The sequence below is a fragment of the Amblyomma americanum genome, chromosome 1, assembly GCF_052857255.1.
Source record: "Amblyomma americanum isolate KBUSLIRL-KWMA chromosome 1, ASM5285725v1, whole genome shotgun sequence".
In the NCBI taxonomy this organism is placed as follows: Eukaryota; Metazoa; Arthropoda; class Arachnida; order Ixodida; family Ixodidae; genus Amblyomma; species Amblyomma americanum.
Window position 1 is genome coordinate 117,695,413 of NC_135497.1, and position 26,614 is coordinate 117,722,026.

General features: G+C 48.2%; 1 long non-coding RNA gene across 1 annotated transcript in view; it reads right to left on the reverse strand.

Annotated features, from left to right (window-relative positions):
• Positions 1-1,556: 1,556 nt before the first annotated feature.
• Positions 1,557-26,614, reverse strand: part of LOC144135182 (uncharacterized) — a 41,024-nt gene continuing 15,966 nt past the window's right edge. Inside the window, exons 2-3 of the long non-coding RNA XR_013315401.1 lie at positions 12,111-12,187; positions 1,557-2,341 (exon numbers count right to left, since the gene is read on the reverse strand). This is a non-coding gene — a long non-coding RNA (uncharacterized LOC144135182). The remainder of the gene's footprint in view (positions 2,342-12,110; positions 12,188-26,614) is intronic.

The window sequence follows — 26,614 nt, forward strand, 5'->3', positions numbered from 1 at the left end:
GGACGTAATGGACCCGCCGCGGTGGCTCAGTGGTTAGGGCGATCGACTGCTGATCCGGAGTTCCCGGGTTCGAACCCGACCGCGGCGGCTGCGTTTTCATGGAGGAAAAACGCTAAGGCGCCAGTGTGCTGTGCGATGCCAGTTGCACGTTAAAGATCCCCAGGTGGTCGAAATTATTCCGGAGCCCTCTCACTACGGCACCTCTTTCTTCCTTTCTTCTCTCACTTCCTCCTCTATCCCCTTACGGCGCGGTTCAGGTGTCCAAAGATATATGAGACAGATACTGCGCCGTTTCCTTTCTCCCAAAAAACCAATTATTATTATTAAGGACGTAATGGGAAGGCGACCAATGTAAGGCGGAAGGGGAAAGCCCCCCGCTGTTGCTGCTTCGCCGCATCAGTTCGTATGCTCGTCCGTCACTATTTGCCTATTTGGTTCGTGTTCCAGACACAGTGTTTTAACAAATATGTAAAATGATTGGAGACAAAATCTGCTAAAAATGTAGTTAGAGTTTAGTTTTACACGTGCAAAAATTTGTTTGCTAAAGCACGCAGAATATACGTAACATGATTATGCTCCATAGCGCAGCAACAAAACAGGGGACAAACACAAGCGCTAAACTTCCACTACGGCTTTATTTGGTGCACATTGAATTTATACATGAAGTAAAGAACGATACAGTCAGACTAGACAAGATACTTTGTGAACAAAGCTTAAAAACCACATGCAATACATTTCACCGGTTGGCATACTGCTCCGAGACTAAAAATGCCATATCTTTCTTTGTCAGCGACAATGACGGTCTGCTGACGCAGCTTTCAGCTTTCAGCTGCGCTATGGATCATAACGCATACCCACTAGCCCGAACCATCACCTTGTTAAGTTATACGTAACATCACGGCGATAATGGCAAATAACTGCCAACAACAACAACAAAATAAAAAAGGAAAAAGTGTTTAATATAAAAGTATAACAGAACAGAAACGATGCTGCCACATTCTTCCGGACAACTTCAGTGCACTTGAAGCATTGTTATTAGCGGTTTTCCAGTCATTTCTGCCAAAGATTTTTGCATAGCTTTCAAATGCCGTGACAAGACATTTTGCATCCGATTTCTCTTTGGCTATCATGACTAGGGCCACCGTTTCGTTGGGCCGTCATGATTGGCCTGCACTCGGGCGTGTGCCCACGATATGGCGCCCTTGTGGAGAGTAATTTTGCTTATACGATCGTCTGGAGCGCCTAAAAATGCAACCGGAGCTCTGCAGCATGTTTCGACTGCAGTAACGCTGCAGGAATAGTGACACACTGTATCATATTGTTCAGTGATGCCCCTCATGTACTACTCTCAAGATATCTCTTGCCTTGCGTTCCGTCAATAAACTCTCTCTCTCTCTCTCTCTCTCTCTCTCCTCTCTCTCTCTCTCTATATATATATATATATATATATATATATATATATATATATATATATATATATATATATATATATATATATATAATATATATATATATATATATATATATATATATATATATATATATATATTGCCTTACGCCGCATTGTTTCTTGTCTTTCATGCCTGCGGTATAAGCATGAAAAAAAGTTACATCGAGATAGTCACTCTCCTGCACAACGAGATGTAATCTTGGATCGAAAAGTTCTTGCGCGGTTCCTCTCTTTCATCTCACGCTGGTGTTTCTCGGGAAGTTCAGTTCGCTTGAGATGCGGAGGTTTGGGGAACTGTGGAGCTTTCGAGGACGCCTTACGTCAGTGCTGTGCGTGAAATGCTAAGCGCATGCATGATCAGCCACACGAGCACAGTTTTAGCCTACTGGAAGACAAGAGCCGATTAAAAAATAAAAGGCAACAAGCAGGCTTTGGCGCACCACACGCAAACGTAAGTTAGGCTTCTTGCTTCTTTACGCACTCCTTCGTATAGCTCAAGAGCATGCAGTAAGTAAGGCGCCGGGCGCTTCCTCTCTGGGCCAGACGCGCGCTGCTTTTTTTCCGTTGGGGCCACCGTGTCGATTCGAAGCGTTGTTTAGCAAATGGGCCGTGCACGAAGAGAGTCTCGGAGGGGGACAGGCAGCCCAGCCGCATAAATCAGCCGCGGCACTCGCGCCCCTTGCAGGGGCCGTTCCTGCTGTCTTCTCCGCTGGAAGTGCGGCGGTTCGCACCCAACACCACATTTGGTACGCCTGGGACGCCCTTCGCGTGCCCTGGTCTTCGCCTTTGTTGAGGTCGTGCGCTTTGCGTTTGCTCCTTTGGTTTAGACAGCCACCCTTCTCTCTTGTCTCCTCTCCACTGGCACAAGGTTGCTGGCAGAGAAATAAGGGGCTGCGGGATAAAAGGACGACGATTATATATGATGAAAAAAAGAAAAGAGCGAGCAGGCGTGATACAAAATGCGTGCACACGAACGCACGCATTTTTTTTTCATATCGCCCCTGCGTGCGTGTGTGCATACGCTGTGACAAAATCTATTTCTCTGCATTCTGTTTTCAAAACCCTCTACTTCGTGTGCTCCGTAATTTCAGCTCAGTTACACTGTTTGGCGCTTGGGAGTGCTGTTCACTGGCCTCTCGTCTGGTTTGTCCAGTTACAGCCCCGCCGATCGATGCGGCCTTCAGTTGGCAGTAAAAAGCGCAGTGCGGCAGGAGGCCGGAAAAACGACTGTATACAGGATGTTTCACTTAATATTTTGCACAAACTTTAAAAACAGACTTTTTGAGTTATAAGAGCGCTTTTTTCGCCATTAGATTGTCCGCGGTGAAGTACATCACGGTATACAGCTAGCATGTGCTAACAGCAGGCTGGTTAACTAATATTGAATGGTTGACTTTTTAACTATTGCTGCTAGGTTCCTTTATTATTGAGAGGCGTGTATCCCACCGTGATTAATATCCATATCAGTTTTTCGAATTACGAAAATGTGGTTACCCACGTCACCGTGGCCCCGCAAATTTTGGCTACATCGCGGCAAAATACATGTGCTTTCGAGAAGCTTGCAGGCAAAGCAACCTCTCCAGTGCACTTAACTCGTCGAAACTGCCAATATTTGCTGGGTCACAGCGCCAAAGGTAACCGCGTTTTCGAATATCTAGAAACTGATATAGATATTACTTACGGGGGGGGTACATGCCTTTTAATAATTAAGGGAGCCTAACCGTAATAGTTAAAAGGTAACTATTCAGTATTAGTTAACCAGCCAGTTAGCACGTTTTAGCTGTATACTGATGTACTTCACCGCTCACAATGCTATGCCGAAAAAAGCGCTCTTCTAATTCAAAAAACCTATTCTGAAAAAATGTGTAACGTCTTAGGTGAAACACTCTGTATACTGAACATTGCTCACGTGGGTAGTCATACAGGTGGCTAGCGCAACGTATCGAAATCTAGCTTAAATTTATAGTGTGGCAGTGATGTTTGAGCTGCTGCTGGCATCAGACAATCACTGGCCAAAAACTTTCAAAGCTTTTCGTCCGGGCGCACACCCTGCGTTTGGCCAGAACCCTTCCTGTCGTACTTTTGCCTACCATGATTGGCTACGTCCCCTATCATAAGTAGTGACGCATCATTTCTACTATGTACACAGCTTTCAATTTCGGCCTGAGAGAGAGAGAGAGAGAGAAGAGAGAGAGAGAGAGAGAGACGAGAGAGAGAGAGAGAGAGAGAGAGAGAGAGAGAGAGAGAGAGGGGGGGGGGGGTTATATACGAGAAAGGCAGAAAGGTTGGCCGGAAAAATAAATATCGGGCCTGACGCCAGCTGCGGTTTCCACAACACTGTTATGGCGCTGCGATGGAGACAGGGTATGGTACTGTGATTTACACGTCCATGGGCCACGATAAACATATTCACTATGCTGCTTGGTTGATGTGATTCGCAAGCAACCATTTTGCTGCCCACGCGCAAAAAAAAAGGAATAAGTACGGAAGTTGGTGGAGGAGGGATGATAAAGCCACTTTAGTCGGGATTTCACTGGTAGAAGAAAAAAACAAAGTGGATTCGCGAATTGTGTGTGCGTGTTGTGGTGTGTGGGGGGGGGGGGGGGGGGATACGCATGTATCGCACGTTCAGAGACACACGGCGGCTCTTGTTTTCACCTCGATTCTACTGCCGTATCTTCGGAGGTTGCTTTTAACTCAAGCGCCTCTGTCAAAGGAGCATCACTCTGCTGATATTCGCGTCGTTTTGAAATCGAAAAAGGAAATATGAGATTTAAAGCAGCCGCTCCCTTCAGGAGAACACCACCCTAGCGAACGCACTGGCGCAGACGTTGAGTGCGACAGGGCTGGTGGCTCTTTGCTTTGACGGTCTTATCGTCCTCATCGGTGGCAGCGGCAGCAGCAGCCGATAAGGCGTTTATAATATCTGCCCTTTATGCCGGCAAAGAGCAATGCTCCTCGTCTTTTCTTGCATAAAGAACCAAGCTTTCGCCGAGGCTCCTTCACTTTTGGTCCTTCAAGAGCAGAAAGAAGACGAGGCTGCCAAACTGTTGCTGAGAAAGAATATCACGGCTCTTTGACATGCCGTTCTCAAAAATCAAAGGAGGAAGACAGAAAAACAAAAAACTGAAGTTGAAAGAAACGATGGAACGGCAACGATGAAGCCTTGCGGAGTGGAGTGTAAACACGAACAATAAAGGTTAAAAACGGTCATATTGGAAATCTGACTCAGCATCAGAATGCAAATGAGATTCTTGTGCTACTCGCTTTCGCCGTTCGCTCAAGAGACGGAGCAGCGGGGAGGGGACCACTGGCAAACAAAGTCAACAGCCGGGCTGGCCGTATAATAAGAACCAGGGGGGAAAAAAATAAAGATGGCCCGCGATGAGGATGAGGGCAAATGTAAAGCGCAATACTTTCTCTCGCGACTTAATCCCGTACATTTACTTTCAGTGAGAGAACCTCGCAGCGGTTTCAATGAAAGACCACGAGGAATACCCCGGCCTGGCTTTGGTCATCATTAAGTGTAATGGTTTAAAACAAAAATCAGCTTTATCCAACGCAGGGAGGTACGCGCTATGGTCGTTCAGAAATGTTTCATAAGAACGTCGGCAGTATTTCTGCATGCTGCGGTGTTTAATACGAGTGTTCATTCACTGTGGAAAAAGAAACCCGCGGGACGACCAGAAACTGGAAGGGACACTTAAGCTCCACCTTAAAGGTATGAGGCCATTGCGTTAATGGGTTAACGCCCATGTATGCGGAATCGGTCATTCTCGACTTAACATTCATACAACCCTGGGAGTCCTCATACCACTACAGGCGCAGTGGTGCAAGGGTTTAAGCGATGCGTCACTGCCCTGCGATGGCAGGTGCTGCCACCAACGGGGCTTGTGAGAACCAGGTTGCTCTTCCCAGCAACCTCTCGCAACCAATCATTAATTTAACCGCCACCTGCCATGATGGGGCAGTTTGCGCATAATCCGGTGGGGCAGGTTGTGATGACGTCACAAAATCACATGGATTAAGCGGCCCACCTTTCTCCTAGATTGCTTCTCTGGGGATTTTAGGCGGATTTTTCGCTCACGGCCCAACGACATCGACGACGAAGCCAGCTTTTCTGCGACACGGGGCCCTTCACGCTATCGCGTTAAAATAACGCTAATCCGTAACAACGTATACGCTACCTAGCAGGGTCGGGCCAAAATGAATGAAGTGTGCAACTCCACGAACGCAGTAATGCGCAAGATTAGTAAGTAGTCGCGTACGGAAAAGTGCCCGATATAGTGTCACAGAAAAGTAGTACAGATAAAAGGGACGCTCGGAAGAGTGAGAACCTACAAGTGATTGTAAGCAGCTGCCGTCAGTGGACCTATTTACAGTACCGAGCTCACGACGGAGTTCTACTGTGCGATATACCATTTAACATCAACGTTTCGAGAGGGATGCGTGCGTGAGTGTGCGCGCGTGTGGCGTGTGCGTGAGGGATGGGTGTGGGTGTGTGCACTGAAATTTGTGGTCTGTTGATCATTGAGAATTAAGCAGTGTAATTGTTTTTGCCTGAAAAATAACTGATAATCAAGTAGAAGAAAAATGTATAATATTGTGCTGACACGACAGAAAGCACTAAGGCCACAAAAACAGTCAGGAATACAAGGAAAAAGCACTAAACGTTCTCCATGTAATATCTCTTCCGTTTACGACATATGTTTGTTCTTACAGGTGAGCGGAACCTTTTTTTTCTTTTTCATGACTAAGGCTTTGCAGACGTTAGTTACCATGCAAACTTTTTGTTGCTGGCGTGGTGATATTTATCCAGAATCATTTCATTCTGGACTAAACCGAAGCACCAATAAGGACGGAAAGAATTGATAAAGAATCGCGAAGTGGCTGTCGGTATGATCATATGAGTTTTCATGCTAGAGAAGACCATCACTAACAGTTCTACTTGTCTATTTTTTTCCGCGAGCTACCATAAGAAGATTGTGGTGGCTCCTACATTGCACTCCGCAAATGGGAGGCGAGGTTTTTATGAGAGGCTTGAGCTCCGGAAGAATTCTTTCCATCAGGACTTTCGTGCTTACTGCTGGCCGTCGAACTTTTTTTTTCATTCTCACGGCTTGAATATATATTCTAGAACGAAAACAAGAAAATTGCCCCAGCTTCCGCTAAGTTGTTCGTATGTACTCACGCGTAACGTCGGTCCGTGATCGGCCAGAAGTAATAGGCTGGCCGATCACATTAGAGCAAGACAAGAGATAAAGTTGGCATCGCTGTCTGTACACTGGGCATCCACAACAGCCAGCTAGACAAAATACTTAAGGCGTCGGCCAGTCATAAACCGATGTTACATACAAATACTTACGAGCGGCTTTGGAAGTCAGTCCCCTATAATTCAGTGCGCCTCCGCTTCATCGCACAGAGCTTTTTTGCCTGGGGACAAAATGGCCGCTATGAATGCAGCAGTGTGTTCAGAGAGGCATGCGAGAGGTATAACTTCTCCGGGATGCCGCATAGATAGAAATTTTGTTGTTGTTTTTTCTTAGTTCTAGATGTCGCATCGTCAAATAAAACCTGGATACATGAAAGTATAAAGGTTATTCCTGGTCGTGGATCACAGAAAATAAAAGGCGACTAAAATAATTTAGGGTGTTGTCATTCTAAATTTGGATGAAAGTCACATTGTTCTTAATGCTGCCGATTATCAAAACCCTCAGAACTAGCCGTAAGGAGACAGTGCACTTGAACCACAGTGTGCGTGGGCCACTTCATGCAGAGAAGCTGCTCAAAAAGGGCGCATAGCTAGGGAATGCCTGCATTCAAAAGTCATAACACTGTGTCCGCAACATTTCTGTAACCAATAATAAAAAAACACTGAAATGCTATTAATTGATGGGGGTAAAAAATTATTGCCTCAGATTTGAATTTTGATTACGTTTTAGCTATTCTCAATGATTGCAAATGATTATTGTTTACCTGTTGTCAAAGGCCGGCTGCCAGCACGCAATGCGTTTTCGCAGTACCTGTTAACATTTCAGCAGGTAAAAACTGGTTATATTTATTGATTACAGTAAGGCTTTCGACTCCCACAATCACAACATTCTTCTCACTAAGTTGCAGGGCAGCGTATTGGGTCCTCTTCTATTTAATTTATATGTGAACGATATAGTAAACATAAATAATACAGTCAGTTTATTATGTATGCCGACGACAGCACAATGCTGATCTCTGGTTCCAATATTCAACTTATGATAATAAAATGTAATCAGATGCTTGAACAGTTGTCTGCTTGGTCAAAGCAAAATCGAATAAAGATAAACCCATCTAAGACAAAAAGCTGTTATATTTCATTTAAAAATAAACCAGTTTTAGCGAGTGAAGTTAGTATGTTAGAAGGTCAGGTAGTCGATATTGTCGATCATCATAAAATTCTCAGAGTTCATTTTTCTTCAATATTAAGCTAGGACGTGCACATAATCACCTTTCCATAAAACTTTCCTCCATCGCTGGTGTAGTATCACGCTGTCGTAGGTTGTTTCCATTATCAGTTAAGCTTCAAATATATAATGCCCTCTTTAACTCTCATTAACATATTGTTCTTTAGTTTGGAGCACAACCACGAGATCTAATTTAAGCAAGCTTGCAGTTATTCAGAAGAAGATTGTCCGTTGCATCGAAAATATTGCACCTATGTCATCTTGTAAAGAATCCTTTTCCCCCCTTAACATTATTCCCATAGATAACCTATACGACTTTCGTTTATTACAAGCAGCCTGCTACTCCTCCCCACAAATGAAAAGCACTATAGCTTTGTTGGTGTCTTTAAAACAGCGCATTACAAATTCAAACATAAACACAAGAAACACAGACAAATGGGCAATCCCGCGCTTTCGCACTTTCTGTAAACATCAGTCCTTGACCCATAACCTTCCTGTTGCGCTCAACAAATACTATTCTATTCATGAATACAGTGTCAAGCAGCTGCATTCCTATTTTGCTAGTATATGATTTCTATTACTATTTTTGTTCTGTTAGCAATATTTCATATTGAATTGCACATTTATGTTATGACTCTTTTGTTGTTGTTTTGCTATGTGTGAGATCTCTTTTTTGTGATATGCATCATGTATGCTAAATGCTGTGTGTATGCTATGAAAATAGTATAGATCAGTTTCATTTGTGAACTTTTCGAGTGAATGTTTATTTATCTCTTTTTTGTAAACACACGCTACTGCCATGTATTGGGTCTCCTGGGCCTAGTCAAGCTCATAGCTTTTAGCTCAGGAGACCTTTCCAATTTCTGGAAAAAAATAAAATATGTATGTATGTATACTGCCATCTATTTATTCGCTTCTTTCTGAGTAATTTACTTTAACGCAGGTTATCACCCATGCACTGTGCAGCGCCTGCTAAAATCGTCTATAGCTCACATAACGTGGATGTGGCTTCTAAGTATCCTGGATAAAATCAAACCCTCAAGAATCCAAACAAGCTCAGGGACGGCTGGCTAGAGAGAAGTTAAGAGTATTGACTGCGAAAGAACAAACTCGCAATCGTTATGGAAAAAAAGAAAGAGAAAAAAGCTTGCTTTACGTGTTCAGTAGTATTCAGAACTACGGCACGGTGTAGGTTTCGATAGCGTTTTACATGGAAAATAAAGGCCAACGGAAAAGGAGCCTCCTGAAAGCGCGACTCTATCGCGTGCTCTGAAGCACTATCAGACAGCTGCAAGGTACATTTTAAGGTATAGCATAGCGCGTCTATGGGCCAAGTCGAAGGTGCAGGGAGGAAAAATTATCCTACTGAGTGACGCTCGAGTCGCAGCGGCGTTTGAGGGAGGGGGCAAGAAAAAAGAAAAAGGCAAATACACACGCCACGGGAGAGTCCGTAGAGCGTGCAGATCGAGGGGGGGGGGGGGGGGGCGCCATAAAGAAAGCGAGCTGCGAAGGCGGCGTCAAAAAAAGTTTCCGGTGCACACTTGAGGAGCGCGTCCATTGCACTTCACTCGGCCCCCGGCTGTTCGGCTTATTTTCTTGCGGCCCTCCGTTTGCTTGGTCGTTCTGTCGCTTACCGGGAGGGAGGGGCGAGCCTAATGCCCGCGGCGCAGCGAGGAAGAGTGATGGTGATGAACTCGACAACAAGGATAAACGTCAGGTGAAGCGGAAGAGAGGGGCTGCGTCGTCTGACCGACGAAACAGCGCCGCTCCGGATCGCCGGCTCCGCAACCGCCAGGCGCGGCGGCTCCCGCAACTCTTCGTACCCGCCTGCCAATGCCTCCCGCTGTTTGTTGTTTTCCGGAGAAATTCGCCCTCAATATTTCGGCGTATCTCGAAAACAGGGGGCAAAAGAAAAGATAAAAAGCGGGAGGAAGATACAAAAAAAAAACACGCGAGAACACCCATGGGAAGCAAAAGGCGCCGAATCTATTCAAGTCTCGGTGGGAGAGGTGTACAGAGCGGAAAATAGGCCGTAAAGACGCCAGGAGCGTGGAGCCGCCGTATAAATATCTACACATAAGCGCCGGTAAAAAAACCGCGCTGAGCCGCGTGTGTGGCGCGGCCGCGGAGGGCTCACTCTTCGTACCCGGCGCTCACCCTGCAGCGGCGGAGGAAGGGCTGAGGGGGGGGGGGGGGAGATATTTGGCAAGAACCAACCAATTAACTCGTCTGTCGGCCTCGCAGATCCATCACGACTCCGCTCCTTGGCCAAGGCGCGCGGCCGCGGACTGCCAGCTGCCGACGGCTCTGTCGCCGCTGGCCGCGAGGCGGGAGCAGGCAGTAATTGACGCCGATCACCGTGTATACACACGCGGCTGCTGAATGAAGCTGTCGGCTTTTTCCTTTTCTTTTTTTTCTAATTCGTAACCTTTTGAACAAAAAAAAACAAAAGAAAGAAACGCGGCGCTTTTTAGTGAGTGGCTATGCTCGCGACAGCAAGATAACCTTTTCAGCGCTGTTTCTTTGGCTAGTTTCCACGTTTCTCATCGTGTTTGAATACCGCTCCATCTCGGTACTACCTGTTCAAGAGGCGTAAGGCGGAGCGATTAGCGCCCGAAAGTGGAGACGCGGGTGGTGAGTGACACCTCAGCTTACGATCCTCGGAACCGACCTGCGGTGATATGCAGGTAGGCTGAGGGACTCCCATGCTCTCACAGTCCCAGCCGAGCAGTTTAACCAATAGGCTTATAGGGCGAGTCCTTGACATGAAGGCCGCACTTTACTGTGCCTCCGATACTTGGCATTTTCCGATGTTTGTCACTGCTGAGGTCTGAGAAGTGTCATCCGTGTGAAGCATTGAGGCAGCCTTGCTGCTGCACAATGTGCTTTTTAGGAACCATCGCACTGATTGGTTCTCTGGCGCCGCACTTTGCCGAATAATGCAATATGAAAAGGCGAACTCTGTACTTCTACTCGCTCCGGCCTTTCTCCGTAACCCTGTCTGGTGTGAATGATTGAGGTCAGCGCTTTGGAATTTAAGGTAACCAAGATTTTAACGATAGCGTTAAGGCTCCGGTTCTTCTGAAAATATGGCGTCGTGGTCATCGGCGTCGGCGTTGGGAGTGAAAAAATCCCCGAAGAAGCAACCTAAGTGGGCCACCTAGGTCACGTGACCTTGTGACGTCATCGCAACCTTCCCACCGGAATGTGAGCGAACTGACCACCGTGGCAGGCGGCAGTTAAATCGCGAGAGGTTGCTCTGGAAGAGCCGCCTGGGTCGCACAAGCCCCACCGGTGGCAGCACCTGCCATCGCAGGGCAGTGGCGCATCGCTTAACCGCTGCATCACAGCGCCAGAAATGGTAAGGAAACTCCCAGGGATCGATGAAAGTCGATATTGACTAATTTCGCGTATACGGCAATTAATTCATTAACGCTATCGCGTCATACACTTCCCGCTGCGGTTGGGAATTCAAAAATAGGGCTTGGCAGCAAATTTCTGTGACCTCTGCCCCACCTGAGTGACTTCCTGCGTGCGTGACTGTTAATGTGGTAAGGAAAGCGTAGAGACGGGGTTCCTTTGGGCGGCTTTCACGAAAATATGTCCCCTCTTTTCAGTTCAGCTCTAGTGTTCGTTTCCTGGCAATGCCGCACAGGAAAGAATACGCTCTGTATGTGTCACGCTCTCAGTGGACATCTCAACCATGCAGTGAGAGAAGAGGTGAAGGTGGGAGTGAAATGACAATAAAAGAGAAAGAGTCGCCCTAGGGGAGGGCTACTCGGCCACGTGGGGTTCTTTAATGTGCACTGGCATCGCATAGTACGCGGGCGTTTCTTTAATTTTGCCTCCATCGAAATGCGGTCGCCTAGGCAGAAAAGTTATCTGCATTGTTTGATAACTTTATTTACCTTCACAGCCTGGACCGGTTTCGTCCTCACAAGGTGACGAGCCGTCCGGAAGAGCCGACACATTGAAACTTTGTGTGCCAGCACGCGGAGGACAGTGGTGAAAGAACATGTGACTAGACTGTACACGTTAAGAGGGGAAAAAAACGCAGGTGGTTTTGCGTTATCTTGCGAGTATGTCACTGCCATCGATATCGCTCTTTTCTTTCGATGATATATCTATTCGCCCTATTAAAAGCACCCGCTGAATTAGGAAGCGGTGTTTAGTTTTGGCGACGAAACAAAGCTTGCTAAAAAAGACCTTTAGTTTCTCGTTACCTTCGTAGAAACAGCATCGATGAATCTTCAGGGTTAGTGTCCCGGACTCACCGAGTCTAAGCACCTGGTGAATTTCGCTGAAAAAAAAAGGAAGAATGAAAGGCGGCACGAAAAATGTCAAGACCGAGAAGAAGAGAGTTGTGTACACAGAAAGTATGGACGCCAGCAGCGAAGCGGCGGCACCGAGTGCTCGCTGTTTGTTTTCGGGGCCAAGCCGATGAGAGGCCCTTGGCACCTTCCATTTTTGGTTGCCCGGGTACTGTTTGCGGAACAAAGTCGCAGGAGCGAAACACACTGCCGGCGAGAGAGCATCTGTCAATACGCGCGCACACGGCGACGGGCGCATTCCCGGCAGTGCGTTTTCCAGCGGCCGCCGCCGGGGGCGCGGCGGGCGGAAGGCAAACAGGCCGGCCGGCAGGCGCCGCGCTCCGAATCAGACGACAGTTGGTTAGTTGGCTTCTCCCACTTCCGGTCTCCTTATACATAATTCTTCGTTTTACTTCCGGCTCACATGGCCCCCGCCAAAGGGGAGCGCGCTCGGCTTTTCCGACCTTTCAGTTTCCCTTCGCGCGCTTTTGTTTTACGACCGGCTTCTTACCTTTCGTTTCACTCGATACTTTTTTATTGTCGCTGGTCTAGCCCTTGTGCCAGTATTTTTTTTTGCCTTCTCGCCACTTGTCACCTCCTGCCACTTTTTTTCTCATCACTCTTTTTCTCTCTCCTCTTTTTTTTTTTTTTTTGGGGGGGGGGGGGGGCACTCAGCCGACTCGCGTCTGCAAGTGCTCCTCTCGAGCCTTTTTACCAAGCGTTAACCCGGCTCTGCGTTCCTATTTCAACTTTGCCCTCCAATTGCTTTTCCTCCCTCTTTTTTTCCCGTTGTATTTGCCAACAACCCTTCGCACCTTCTACTGCGATGTGCCTTAGTTACGGCGGAGGACGAAAAAAAAAAATACGGAGGGGATGCCCCGTGTTGACACACGGCGACCCTCACACGCCCGTTGCGTCTTTCCCGACTGTGATCAGTATTCTGTAAAACCTTTTAACGAACGGACTCGGTGCGCCAGTGTTCTGGCTTCTTTGTATGATTCTTTCTCCTTTTGTTTCTCGAAAAGAAGCACATCGTGAAAAGTCGAGAGCACCGCTTGCTTGTTCGTTTTGAACGCCTTCGAGGCCCTTAGGTCTCCGCGATGCAAAGCTCATATTTCCAGAAAGGTCTCGCGCCTAACAAGATAAACGCGGTGTTTTTTGCGTTTTAGCTGTATGCATGTTTTTCTACCCAAAGTTGACATGTTAAGGGTATCGAATCTTCCAAGCTTCGTATTACGAAGAGATATTTGTGTTGGCCCAGTAATGACGCCAGGCTTTACTGCGTTACGAGCTCTAAACGAACGCTGCACCCATCACATAAATAAGAACCAACTCGTGCCTGTATTTTGGGGGATGATAATGGTGCAACCTTTTTCTCCTGCTATAAAACAGGCAACACATGCTTTCACGAGTATTGATGGCGTGTATCTCGATAGCCGAGAACCAAAAATGAAACGCAGATCTCTTGGTCGTGTTCGTCGAAGTTTGCTTCGCTGCATGGCGGGCATGCATTTGGTAGCTGCATCCCATACTCCACTCAGGTAAAAGAGAACGTTAACGAAGCGCCTTTTTTCTTTCTCACTTCTAACAAAGTACCTGACGGGTTTTTTTTTTATTGAATGTGCCTTGAAGGCTTTCATATCGCAAGCATGCGAAAAGATAGGTTCGTTTTTAATAGACCAAAGTGACACACGCGCGTGGGCTATCTGTGTGTTCGCCTTTAAAGATGCTGCCCATGTGCATACCTGCAAAAATGCCCAAATTCATGCATATCAGCTAGTCCAATCAAATAATAAATTAGCGGAAAAGCACATATAAGCAATCACATCGCCGAACAGCCAGGTGTAAAGAAAATGTAAAGTCAGACCGAAGTGGTGTTAGATTGATGGACCAGTACTGTGAAATAACAAATATTTTATTTGTTCAAGACGTGTGCTTGGTAAACCGAAACGAACCTAAAAATAGAAGATGGGTAACGAAATTCCGGGGAAAGCCAGAAACCAACTCCCTCTGAAGTTTTGCACGCATGCCACTGGTGGCTACGAATGAAAGAAAGTACTAAACATAGGAAAGAAGCCATTGCAACAAAAAAAAAGCACAGGGGACAGTAACTTTTTTTAGAGTGGAGTTGATTACAGTAGGATATTTCATGCGTAATCGCTTATATAGTAGATAATCTCATAGAAAAGAGAAGAAAACACAGCCGCGCGTCCGATGGGATCCGAACGCAAGACCTCCGCATGTCGCGTCGGTGGCTTACTCACCTTCTACAATCGAGTGTATTCGCCTAAATGTGCCTTTAATTCGTGCGCTACACGTAACACAAATGCCCAGAGCGGCTCAAGCCAATATGTTACGAGAGTGGATCCGTTACTCGCCGTACTGCGGTGTGGAAGGGTCAAAACAAAGGGGAAATTTGACCCCTCACCTGGAACGATTTTCATTGCTGCGATGTGCGCTTCTCTTGCAAAGCGAAAGCTAAGTGTTTCTCAGAAAGGTAATCTACTAATTTAAACTGACTTAATACTCTGACTTTTATGGTCAAAGGTTCATTTGCATAGATATGCCGCACACTTGACGCAGTTCCTAGCACACAGCTAATTTAGTAGACCCGCTCGCGCTTCGTTCACAGACACCAGTGCCTCACTCATAACTTGGAAATATGTACTAAATGGTTTGGTTTATGAGGTTTAACCTCCTAAAGTGACTCAGGCTTTGAGGAACACCCTAGCGGAGGGCTCCGGATAATTTCGACCACCTGGGATTTTTTAGCGAGCACTGATGTCGCACAGTACACAGGTCTATAGCATTTAGCCTCCATCGAAATGCGACCGACGCGGCCGAGATAGAACCCGCAGCACCATAACCACTGAGCCACCGTGAAGACTCATGTGCTAACAAACCAGTTCCACAAGTCAGATTATAAGTTATGGTTCCAGGCTGTACATTGTTTTTTTTTCTGTTATCGCGGTGTCAAAACATCACGATGTTGACAACCACTGCGTTGAAACTGGAAGCTGTATAAATCACCACTTTCCACTCAAATCGGCAGCGGTACGCGTGAATTGTACTCAAGAGGCGCGCTTGTGCAACTCGAATTTGGCGGCCGGTCACTGAAGGCCTGCCGCTATTTCGTTCCCTTTCCTTTCGACATCAGCGCAAAGCACTTAACTATATTCAGAAATAACCCGTAGTTTTACTTCATCATTATTACGCTGCATATTTCCAGAGCTCTGTCGATACACTGGCATCCCACCCCGAGAGCACACACAAACTCGCGGCCAGGGCGCCACAGCTACGTGTTTTATTATGGCAGCGTGCAGCCCCCTCGATGTTTGCCGAATTTTTTTTTTTCACGCCTAAGTGCAGAGCCGGGAAGAATTTGCCAGGAATCCTGAACTTTTGTCCCGGCGAAGGGACTGCGGGTGTGTAGGCGCCTTCTCGCTCGAACTGGTTGGTGGTCTCTAATCTGCTGAGGCGGCGGAGTCTTCCTCGAGGGCCTCCGAGCGACCGGTCTGCGGCTGCGTCTGTGCGCGCCCGTCGAGTCGCGTGGCCAAAAGGAGCGAGTTCCCCAGCCAGCAGTCGCCGTGCTCAGCATTAACGGGGCACGCTCGGAACGTGGCCATTTCTTCGGCCGGAAACCAGCCGGGCCAGTGTTTACGCGCGCCGCTCCATTCAAACGTCTTCTGTCCCGTTTTTGTTCATTTATTTTATCTCCGTTGTAGCCGTCCTTCCTGCTAAGCCTGCCCCTCCCTCTTTTACGGGAAAGGCGCAGTCTTCGCGCGCTGCGAGTTTACCAATGCCGCGCTAAATTGTTCTGCGGAACGCACATCTCACAATGCTCCAAGTACACGCTTCCAGACACACCGACACGCAACGAAAGGGAGACCCCTTCGCGAACACTGGATTGTCCGGAATGACTCGAACTGCGCGTGCCTTAAGATTAAGACACTGAGCACTATGCCATTGTCACAAGCTGACTTTCTGCACGCTCTGGGCCTAGGGTCGTGAATCGAAATACAAGAAGTGATATGAGATATTTAAAAAATAAAAACTCTACCTATCGCCTTTCGCTGTGGTAAGAGCTGACAGTGGTAGCTGCGTCACACTTTTCTCTCTCCACCCACCCCCCTTCGCCCCGTAAAAACGTACACTCAAAGACTCACGTATTCAAGGCTTATATGGGTCACGTGATCACAGAAAGCACGTTCTCAACAACGCCCACTACTCGCCCAGCTTTACACCCTCCTCATCGGTAAAAAGACAAAACGAGAGGTTTATTTATTTTGTTACGACATCCTATGACGATGAAAGCTGTCTAAGCAGCTGTCATAGCAAAAAGAATTAACAACAATGCCGGCACCGCAGACGCGTAGCATATAAAGCGACGAGCGGAATGAATCTTCGTCGCGCTCCCTGTTGAAAACAACTTTGGAAGAAAATTCAGAGCAAGGAGCACGCGTTTTTTTTTTTCTCTCCCTCTTTTCTTCCTTACACGCGCGCCAACTTGATGCTCCGTTCGTTAAGCGGGCTCTCCGAGTGTCGAACTGAAAGTGCGGCTCCTGTCTGCGCGTGTGCAATGTATGCGAAGGCGGCAGCGGCGCCCGCTGGCTGTGCGGTCTCAACGCGGCTCCCATCGGCCGCGAAGCACGAGGGCGAGAGGAGTCAGCGCGGACGGCGAGAGGAAGAAGAAAAAAAGAGTGGAGAAGGGAAGGGGCCAAACGTGCATGGCAGCGACCTCCTCGGCGAAGAAGGGACGAGAGAAAGGCGCAGGTCTCCCTCTGGTGAACGTGAGTTGAACCCGAGAAAGAGGCGAAAAGGGCCGCATCAGCACCTTTGCAAATGGAGACCCTTCCCACTTTCCTCGAGCCGGAGGAGCTCCGGATGAGGGCGCAGCGGCGGCGAGGGAGAGCGATGCGCGGCGACGCGGTTGTTGCGGACCCGTATAAAAGCGAACAGAGCCATCGACAATGGCAAAACCGAGAAAGATAAAAGGTACGGGATGGGGGAGGACGGGGATGCTCTCAGGGCGTCGCGCACGCACGCACACCGCCTGCTCCGTTAGAGAGCCAGGCCGGTAAAGAACAACACAACGACGGACGAGCTAATAAAGTTTCATCGGGCTCCCTCCGCGTTCCGCCCTTTTGTTTTGCCTTCGCCGAGAGAGTCGTTGCTCGAAAAAGTATCAAGCGCAGAAGTTCAGGGCGGTGGTGCGGTTACGTTTTTAATAAGCTACTCGGGCACCAGCAGTAGATCAGCGGGCTCCGGCGAGGTGTGAACAGGTGTCCCCAATTAGAGCAGCGTCTGCGGCTGAAGAATAGAGGGGCGGGTCGGCGCAGACGAAGAGTTGCCGCTCAGCACCTAGCGCCATGGGTTCCTTTTTGACGCCTTCTCTTTTTCTTACTTAATTACGGCCTCCTTGTTCCGTTTCTTTTTTTTTTTTCCTTTAATCTCGCATTGGTTAGTTGTCTGATGGGTTCCGAGAGCTCGGCCCGTAACGCGCAGACAGCGACTCCCATTAAATGGAGGGTTTATTCATTGTGTTTCGTTTTCTGTGCGGACTGTAGAACTCGGAAGGCTTAACTACAACTCGTTCGTTACCACGTTCGGTGAAAATTCGAACTACACCTCTCAGAGAAATCGACAGCAAAGAGGGTCGGTTGGGACTTGCTATTTCGCCTCTTGTGTATCGTTAGTGCCGGTATTTTTCGAGCACAAGAAAGTTTCACGTTTAGCTGTAGGTAGCCAGATGTGTAAACTTCTTTCGAATGTGGTTGTAAACCGTTGTTTCATCAAGCAGCAGTCACGTTTTCTTTAACAATTTGATCTCTGCAATTTTGCTTGCACACATCTGCCTGACCGGAAGGATTTTGTCGCATTCCCACAAAAGTTGTCAGAGCGACCAATACGAAAGAGAAACAAAAAATTATTGATAGGCTAAAGACCAAATAGGTCAAAGACATCGAGTATCTTATGAACAACATCAGCCTTTGTTTCAAATACGTCTGTTTTATTATTACGGTGAGAGATAACTTAAGGTTGCCGTTCCTAAAGAATACTGGCAAAGTTAATCGGCATCTTAATGAGTGATTTAGCTTCTTTGACATTTGTGCTGCCAGTTTAAGCATCACATCTTTGCTGATTTGTTTGCCTTTGACCATTATTTCTGCCTGTCTTCACGTGCTTCTGGATCCTGACGTTTTACTAATTGCATACGTAAAATTACTGCACCCGCGTAACATTCTTCAGAAATTTGATAACGCCGGCATCATCATCATCATCATCAGTAACTTTATTTCAACACTGTGGGGCTATAACGCCCCTGCTTTAGACGGCAGCCAGGATTTCGTAGGCGCTTGCAGCGTCTTCGGTCAGTTGGATGATCTTTGCTTGAGTCTCCGGGTAAGAGCCGGGTAGGTAGGTCTCCCACTAGTCCTTAGACTTTACTGATAGTGCCCCAGGGGGAGTACGAGGGCATTCCCATATTATATGGCCGAGGGTTGCCCTAGCTTTACATATTTTACATTTTTCTGAGAATTGTTTCGTTGTATGCTAGGCGTTAGACATGCAAATTGTGCGCGGCAGCCCATTTTTGAAGTGTCGTGGGGACAGGCCCAGAATCTTTCCAGTCGGCGTTTGAAGGTGTGAACCCTGCACCTGTGGTAGGCGGTGCTTGTATAGGGGCAACATTTAATTTAAAATAGCATTCAGGGGTAGCCTGTTGCGTTAGCATTCCCAGCTTTCCTGGACATCAGCAAGTAGCGCCATCTGTTGCTCACCAGCAGCAAACACCCAGTAACTCAATGGGTATATTTTAAACTCGTAATCTCAAAAAAAAAACTACAGAGTCCCGAAAGATTCTGCGCGAACATGGTGACTATCATGGCCAAGCTTTCCTCGTCGCTGCAAAATCTTGCCCATTATATGGTCCCTGCACTCGCATAAACTATTTCCGACGGCCATCGAAAAACAATGGGTTGTACCGAACATTAGAAATTCCCGCGGTGGTTTTGAGTGTTCAGCGCCACTCGGCATGCAGTACAAGCCGCGGAGACGAGAAGCGTTTGTCCAGATTTTCTGGACGTGGTTACGCTCAAAACGCGGCTTTGTATATTTCGGAGCAGTCAACTTAGCGAAATTCAGTTTTTGCTCATGTAGCTGCTTACGTGACGTGGCTATCTTGCTCTTGATTGCTTCGTCCATGGTGCAAAATAACGCGTGTCTTACCATCTGCTACCATTCGCGATTCTGGTGGCGCGAGTCAATTAAGCATAGCTTTCTGAATCAGCCTTACCGCCAATTAGCAGCTGTACTTCCATCTTATCACGCAGTTATATCCCAATCGGCAAAGGGACCGGCTGCGGTGGATCAGTGGCTACAACGTAAGACCCGATCGCACTTGTCTAGAGCGCTCAAGCGGTGTGCTGCGGAGCAAATGAAGCGAAATCTTATCGCAGCCGCGCTGCTAAGTCCAAGGAGCTTGTGCCTGTGTTGTTCGCATGTATAATCGACTGCGCTCGAGCGCAAATATTACAAGCGAAAGTCAGGTACCTGGTTTAGAATTTCGCTTTATTTCATCCGCACCGCAACGTTCGAGCGCTCTAGACAAGTATGATCGGGTCTGTACGGCTGTCGAGAACAATGTCGCGGGTTCGAATCCCGGCCACGGTGGCCGCATTTCGATGGAGAGCCTAGAGAGCCTTTAAAGAGCCTCAGGTGGTCTAAATTTATCGGGAGGCCTTCAGTACACGTCTATCATGGTTCATGTGCAGCTTCGGAACGTTGAAGCCTGCATACCATACTATACAAAGTGCGCGGGGATACGTGTGTCCTAAATGCCATCAGTAGGTGCACGGTGTTGGCTTTCAACGGGAGTTTTGTTCCCTTTTTTCTTATATGGCGAACGAAAAAGAAGCATTCATCGTTTAAAAAGGTCAAGGAGCGTTTATTTCGACCGAGCTCAGTTCCATCGCCTCCATCTCCTTCGGTAGCGGTCCAGTAGTTAGCCACCAAACAGGCAATGGCACGTGCTCCGAAGTCGCCCGTCGTTGTCGTAATCTTTGTATTTTGTGCTTGGGTTTTCTTCTGAAACCCTGGTTGCACAAAATTGCTTTTCGGTTAACTCTTACGCACTGCATGCACGACGGCAGGTCGCGGAGGAGAAATGGTGCGAATAAGTGCGACCGTAGAGAGGGCGCATTCGACGCGTGGCTGGAAAGGCACCCCAGTTCACTTGACCTTCAGCAGCTCCCGTTCTCAGCTGGCACAATCCCAACACTAAACGTGGCCGATCCGGCGCTTGCTTCCGTTACCAAAAATCACTTTTCCATCTTGGCCACAACTGCACCGTTTTAGACCAAATTATTATAGTTCAGTTGAAGACTCACTCTGCTGGTCACGGACATCTAAAGTGAGAAATATTTGTTTTCTGAGAACGCCCACGATAGCTTATATCTTTTTTCCTTTTTTTTCAACACACTTGCGAGCAATTGACTCCCTGACATTCCCTTAAAGGAGCACAAGTTTTGCATTTTGCAGATACGTTTTGCGTGGCGTTGCAAGTGACGGCCAAACCGAAACCCCCGCAGATGTCACAGGCTGTTACAGACTCTCGTCCCAGTCGGCAAAGAGGAAGAATAGTGAGGCCTACTCCGTATGTGGAAGTATAACTATGCATGGAAGCGCTCGAAACCACAGCTGTTCTTGACATTCTTTCTGCGCTGAGAAGTTGAAGCCTTTTCTTTGTCCTGTGGCTTGCTCGGTGCTCCCTGCCGGCAGTATACTTAGCACAAGATGGCGCTGGTGGACTTGCTGCTCTCTCACCAGAGCGTCAAAATCTCGGAATCACGAGAATGACTATTCACTTGCAAGCTCAAGCAGTATAACATAATTTCCCTTCCTGTGACTCGTGAACGCTTTGGGCGAAACTGCGCGAGAGATTGATATTGTAAATTGCGAGGTTTAACGCCCCGAAGCGACACATAGGCAATGAGGGATGTTGTTGTTGAGGGCTTCGGAATAACTTAGACCAACTGGGAATCCTTGACATGCGCCGACATCGCACAGCACATGGGCATTTTTTACATTTCGCCCCAACGAAATGCGGCTGCCGCGGCCAGGCGAGAGCTTGACTAAGAGCTTGTTAACTCCTTGTTAACTTCCATTATAAGAACTCATCACCATCAGCCTGACTATGCCCACTGCAGGACAAGGGCCTCTCCCATGTCTCTCCAATTAACCCTGCCCTGTGCCAGCTGCGGCCACCTTATCCCCGCGAACTTCTTAATCTCATTTGCCCACCTGACTTACAGACGCTCCCTGCTGCGCTTGCCTAAAAAGGGCTTCAACAAGCTATTATAATCTAGCCCATATAACGCGTCAAGCTTTGTTAAATGCATGCTTGTTGAATGCAGCTGACTTGGATCAGGTGCACTGTTAAGAACACTACGACAGACTTCAACTCCTGCCCTCGCCTCTGCGCCAGCCTTGTGGAGTTGGTGTCATCTCAGAGGCAGAGATGTGTTAGATGATTAGGATGAACAGGCTGTGGACAAGAAAGTTTGGAAGATGCCGCCATCATTTGAAAGGGTGACACATCCTTTCGTTTATGGCATTATAGTAGATTAGTATCAATGGCAGCAGCTGTGGCTTCATGCAAATAAAACGAGGGAGGCGTTAGCAGTGCAAGGCAAATGGTTTCGGATAGCTCAAGTCTCACTTCTTTCATTATTTTCTGTTTTGCCTCAATTTCGACTCCCGAAAAGAACTAGCGTGTTGTAAGGTTTAATACCATGTAGTCTCAGTGTTCCTCCAGGGCTGGGGTAATGGGCGCCACTGGCACCACCAGCCTCAACTCTACGCCCTTCGTGCTGCGAGGAAAGCACGCGGAGCACTCTGACCGGCCGGCAGAGCACGCATCTTTCCATACAGACCCGGGTATTCTGTGCTCGCGAAGCACGCGCCCCGAGCCGGCATAAGGTTCGCGGACTGCGGAACGGGGTAGAAGGATTCGGTTCCAGCAACGCCTATTTTTAGACGCGCCGCGCTTTTGAACCCAGCCCGACCCGTGTAGTCGTTGCGAATCACGCTGCTCAGAGCCTGTGCACAGGACGGCGTCACTTTCGGATACCTGCCACGGCTTTCCTCCGCGACGGCCCGCTCCACAACAGCTCCCGTTCGGCTGCTCTCATGGACGCCGCCGAGGAACAACGCTGCACGCTTTCAGGCAAACGCTCAAGCGGTAGAGGTGGGGCATGGTGCCCGCCACGTTGCCAGCGCCGTGAAAGCCAGCATGCATGGTTATCGGAAAACTTTGTCAGCAGAACCGCGGTACCATAACTAAAGTTCCTCAGGTGTGGTGTTGCGGTGTTCCGGAGACTTGTAAGCCCAGAAGAAATGAACGTGTGCAGCATCCGCGCTCTCAAGAGAACCTATGTTCGCCGCTATTGAAGTGTTCGCAGTTGTTTGGTAATCAGGATCCAGATTGCGAAACATGTTCGCGTGTCCGTACTGAAGGTTGGATCGGGCACGTGCCTGCATTCCTGTGCTGGATGATCACGGCAGACAGCGAAACAGTGACTGATGTTTAGGCCAAAATATACAACGTGAGAATGTGTGCATCATGTTTATGAATCTCGCTGCAGTTTTATGGAATTACTGTGCTTTGTAGAAAAGGCCGAAGTCAGCTGGCGTAGTGGTGGTCACGTGATGGAAGTCGCGTTCATTGTTTTTGAGCTTGCTGCATGTTTCGAGCCTTCTGCATGCAGAACCAATTTTATCTGGTGATCCACTAGCGAAACCCTGTACAGCAAGATGGTCGCAGAATGAACGTTCAAGCAGCCTTGATTTTTTTCCTAAGACAAAAGGTCATCAGAAAATTCGCTAATTTTTTAAGCACCTTAAACATTACTGTATGTTGTACTTCACTGTACTCTACTGACTATTGTCGCTCCGTAGTTGGCACTGAGCAGTTAATCTTGCTTTTACAGACATTCTTTGCAGAGGTAGCGATGATTATGTGTTAGATTATTAGGATGAACAGGCTGTGGACAAGAAAGTTTGGAAGATGCCGCCATCATTTGAAAGGGTGACACATCCTTTCGTTTATAGCATTATAGTGTCCTATATGCCATCAGTAAGTGTAAGGCGTTGGGTTTCGACGGGAGTTTTGTTTCCTTTTTTCTTATCTGGCGAACGAAAAAGAAGCATTCATGGTTTAAAAAGGTCAGGGAGCGCTTATTTCGACCGAGCTCAGTTCCATCGCCTCCATCTCCTTCGGTGGCGGTCCAGTAGTTAGCCACCGAACATGCAATGGCACGTTCTCCGCGTAGTGATGCGTAGTGATGGTCACGTGATGGAAGTCACGTTCATTGTTTTTGAGCTTTTTGCATGTTTCGAGCTTTGTGCATGCAGGACCAATTTTATCTGGTGATCCACGAGCGAAATCCTGTAGAGCAAGATGGGCGCAGAATGAACGTTCAAGCAGCCCTGATTTTTTCCTAAGACAAAAGGCCATTAGAAAGTCCACTAAATTTTTTAAGCGACCCTACGATCTCCAAGTCCTTGCCACGACACTGTCCTGATCCAACCACATTTCAAAGAGGATTTAGCGTAGACATTCAGTGCAAAAAAATGTTCTGCACCCGGTGGAGCTTGCAGAAGAAGGTATACAATGTTATGCAAGAAGCTTTGGAAGAAGATGATGAAGAACTTGCATACGTAGGAGCAGAAGATAGCCTTGATAGAATACGCGTGCTTCTATGGGAGCTCTCTTGAGAAGAAATCCAAACAGATAGGCTCGATGTAATCAAAGGCCTTCATTAGGAGACCCTGTTCTAACAACACACACACACGTCTTTATGAATGCGGAAATGCATTTCACTGCTACACCCGCGGGGGTAATGAGGAGTGGAAAGGCGCGGTGGAGCCTGGCCACTAGTGGTCGGTCACGTATAACCTTGCTGTAGGAGGAGGACGCAATGAGCAAAGACGGATTAACTGTCGCGCGAAGCACTCCGCCCGCCCTCGCTCGTCACGTCCAGAGGAGGAGGAAGGAGCATTCACCGACATGACTATTTTTTTTTCGTGTGTGCGTGTGTTTCTGGCACCTGGAAATTCGTTTCATACTACGCATTTTTCTTTAAAACAGGCCTCGCTCACTCCCACTCGTTGCTTCCGCCTTTTCTACAGCTCGCCTCCCTACTAGTGACCCTACGATCTCCAAGTCCTTGCCACGAAACTGTCCTGTTCCGACCACATTTCAAAGAGGATTTAGCGTAGACATTCAGTTGAACTCGTCTTATCTATAGCTCCTGCTTCGATACTTGCTGGAGTGCCATCTCAAATGGCGATTGCGCCTAGGGTGTGCTACCGTTTCACGGTGGCCGACGCTCTCCTTGGGGGCCCGGAACAATGTCCTTCCCCCCAGCCGCTCGCACGTCGCGGCGCCGAAACGGCCGGGGTCGCGGCTTCTTCCTCGCCACAGCGGTCCCACACATGACGGACCTCTATTTCGGGTGCGCGCGGCTCCGCTCGCGCGCTCATCCATCACCGGCGCAAATATTGGCTACGCGAGGTCGCGCGGCGCTGACACCGGGCTACAAGTTCGCCGCACGCTCTCGCCGCCGACTGACTGACTGACTCAGTGACTGCGCTGTCCGACCGGGTATTAGCCCCGCGGCTCTGACAGGTGACGTACGTGGCCGCCGCGGCTGCGGGCGCGCTTCTTCCCCCCCCCCCCCCTTTCCTTCGCCCCCACTGCTGCTGCTGTTTGCGTGCTCGAGCGTGTCTCGCGCCGCGTTGATCTTGCCAACATGCTGTCCTCTTGCTTCCGCCGGGAAGATTAAGCGCAGTGAAAACTCCCGGCAGCGCTGCCACTGTTTACAAGACACGACGGGCACCCGGCCCGTGTCTACACGACCGGGAAGAGCGATGCCGGCGCTCCCCTTTCTTCGGGCGCCCCCTGGCGAACGCCCCCGGTGGAGAAGGCTGCGCTGCGCCCTGCTGCCGAGGCCGGTTTAATGGACCCGAAGAGGGCGATTAAGAGCGCCACCGTCAGTGGCGGGGAGCTCCCTCCGACGCGAGCCGAATGCAAAGCAGTTGAAGCGCAGTGTCCTACGGCGCTCCTTAATAGCCTGGGTATCGCTCCCTCTCTGTTTCTCTTCTTCGAGATACATACATGCATGCATGAACGTATGTATATCAGTATGTGTCTGTGATTGTGTGTACATACATACACACAAACCAGTGGTCTCAAACATGCGACCCGCCGGGTCTAGCTAGCCCTGTTGTCCGCTGGCCCCATAGGATTTGAACTGAACGGAATTTATTTCCGTTCGACGCGGTGGGGATGAGGTAAAAAGGCGCATTTCGCTGCTTGACTATATATACCTTGTCGCCCACAGCCTACAGTGGGTAACGCGGCAAAATACCTAAGCACACTGAAGAAGCATAATCTAGGGGCACGTAATACACCTAAAAAGATTTTTATATATTGTGAGAAACTGGGTAAGTACGACGCACAAACACAAAGTAAGAAAAGAGGAGTCTCATCTATACAAAATATGACAGCTGCCAAAGAATGGCCCAAAAAGGAACCTATAGAAAGATAATGGCTCTTGAAACACATGCGAGAAAAAAAAATTCCTAAACATCACTGGAGCTGGTGATATTATCAAACAAACAGAGAATATTCGTGCACCTTAACCAACATGTGCTCGCGATACAGTCAATCAGCCATTGTTCCTGACGAACCTCATTCGTTCCCCTTTTCTTGCCTTCTGATTCCGCAGCCGCAAATAATTCCTCGACGTCCGCTCGTTCCCGCCTACAATAACAGTTAGCATTACATGATGAGCGTTATAACGGCCTGGAAATTTTGAATACGACCGTAAAGAGAAAACAACTTTAAAGAAATGGAAGGTTTGCCTGACGAGTTTTGGCTGACTTATTTGCTTTGGTTGTATTTTTTTAATGCGATTTGGCTGTATTTTCTTAGTTCATACTTTTCTCCTGGGCTCCTCCTTTCTCCTTTTGGTCCGCGGGAGGCAAAAGTTATCAACACGGCCTGCGTGTTAAGACGAGTTTGAGGACCCTGCTCTAAGCGAACAAACGGTCTAAGCTTGTTTAGCTAACGAGCCTCAAGCAAAGATGTTGCGACTAGTGCCCAGATAATTTAAAACTCCCATTTTTCTCGCACTCCACCTCGTCATCGCAACATGCGCGCACCACGCACTCCCATGAGCGAGATCCTGTCCGTTCTTGCTCTGTCTTCGTCTTTCGCGCAGTTCTTTCAAAGTGCTACAACTCTCCAGCGCCCTTGGCGAATGACCACACGGATCACACTCGCGTTAACTAGCTTTTGAAAGCTCGAATTCTCCGTTGCGACGTACTCAGCGGTAAACGGTAGACAAAGGACG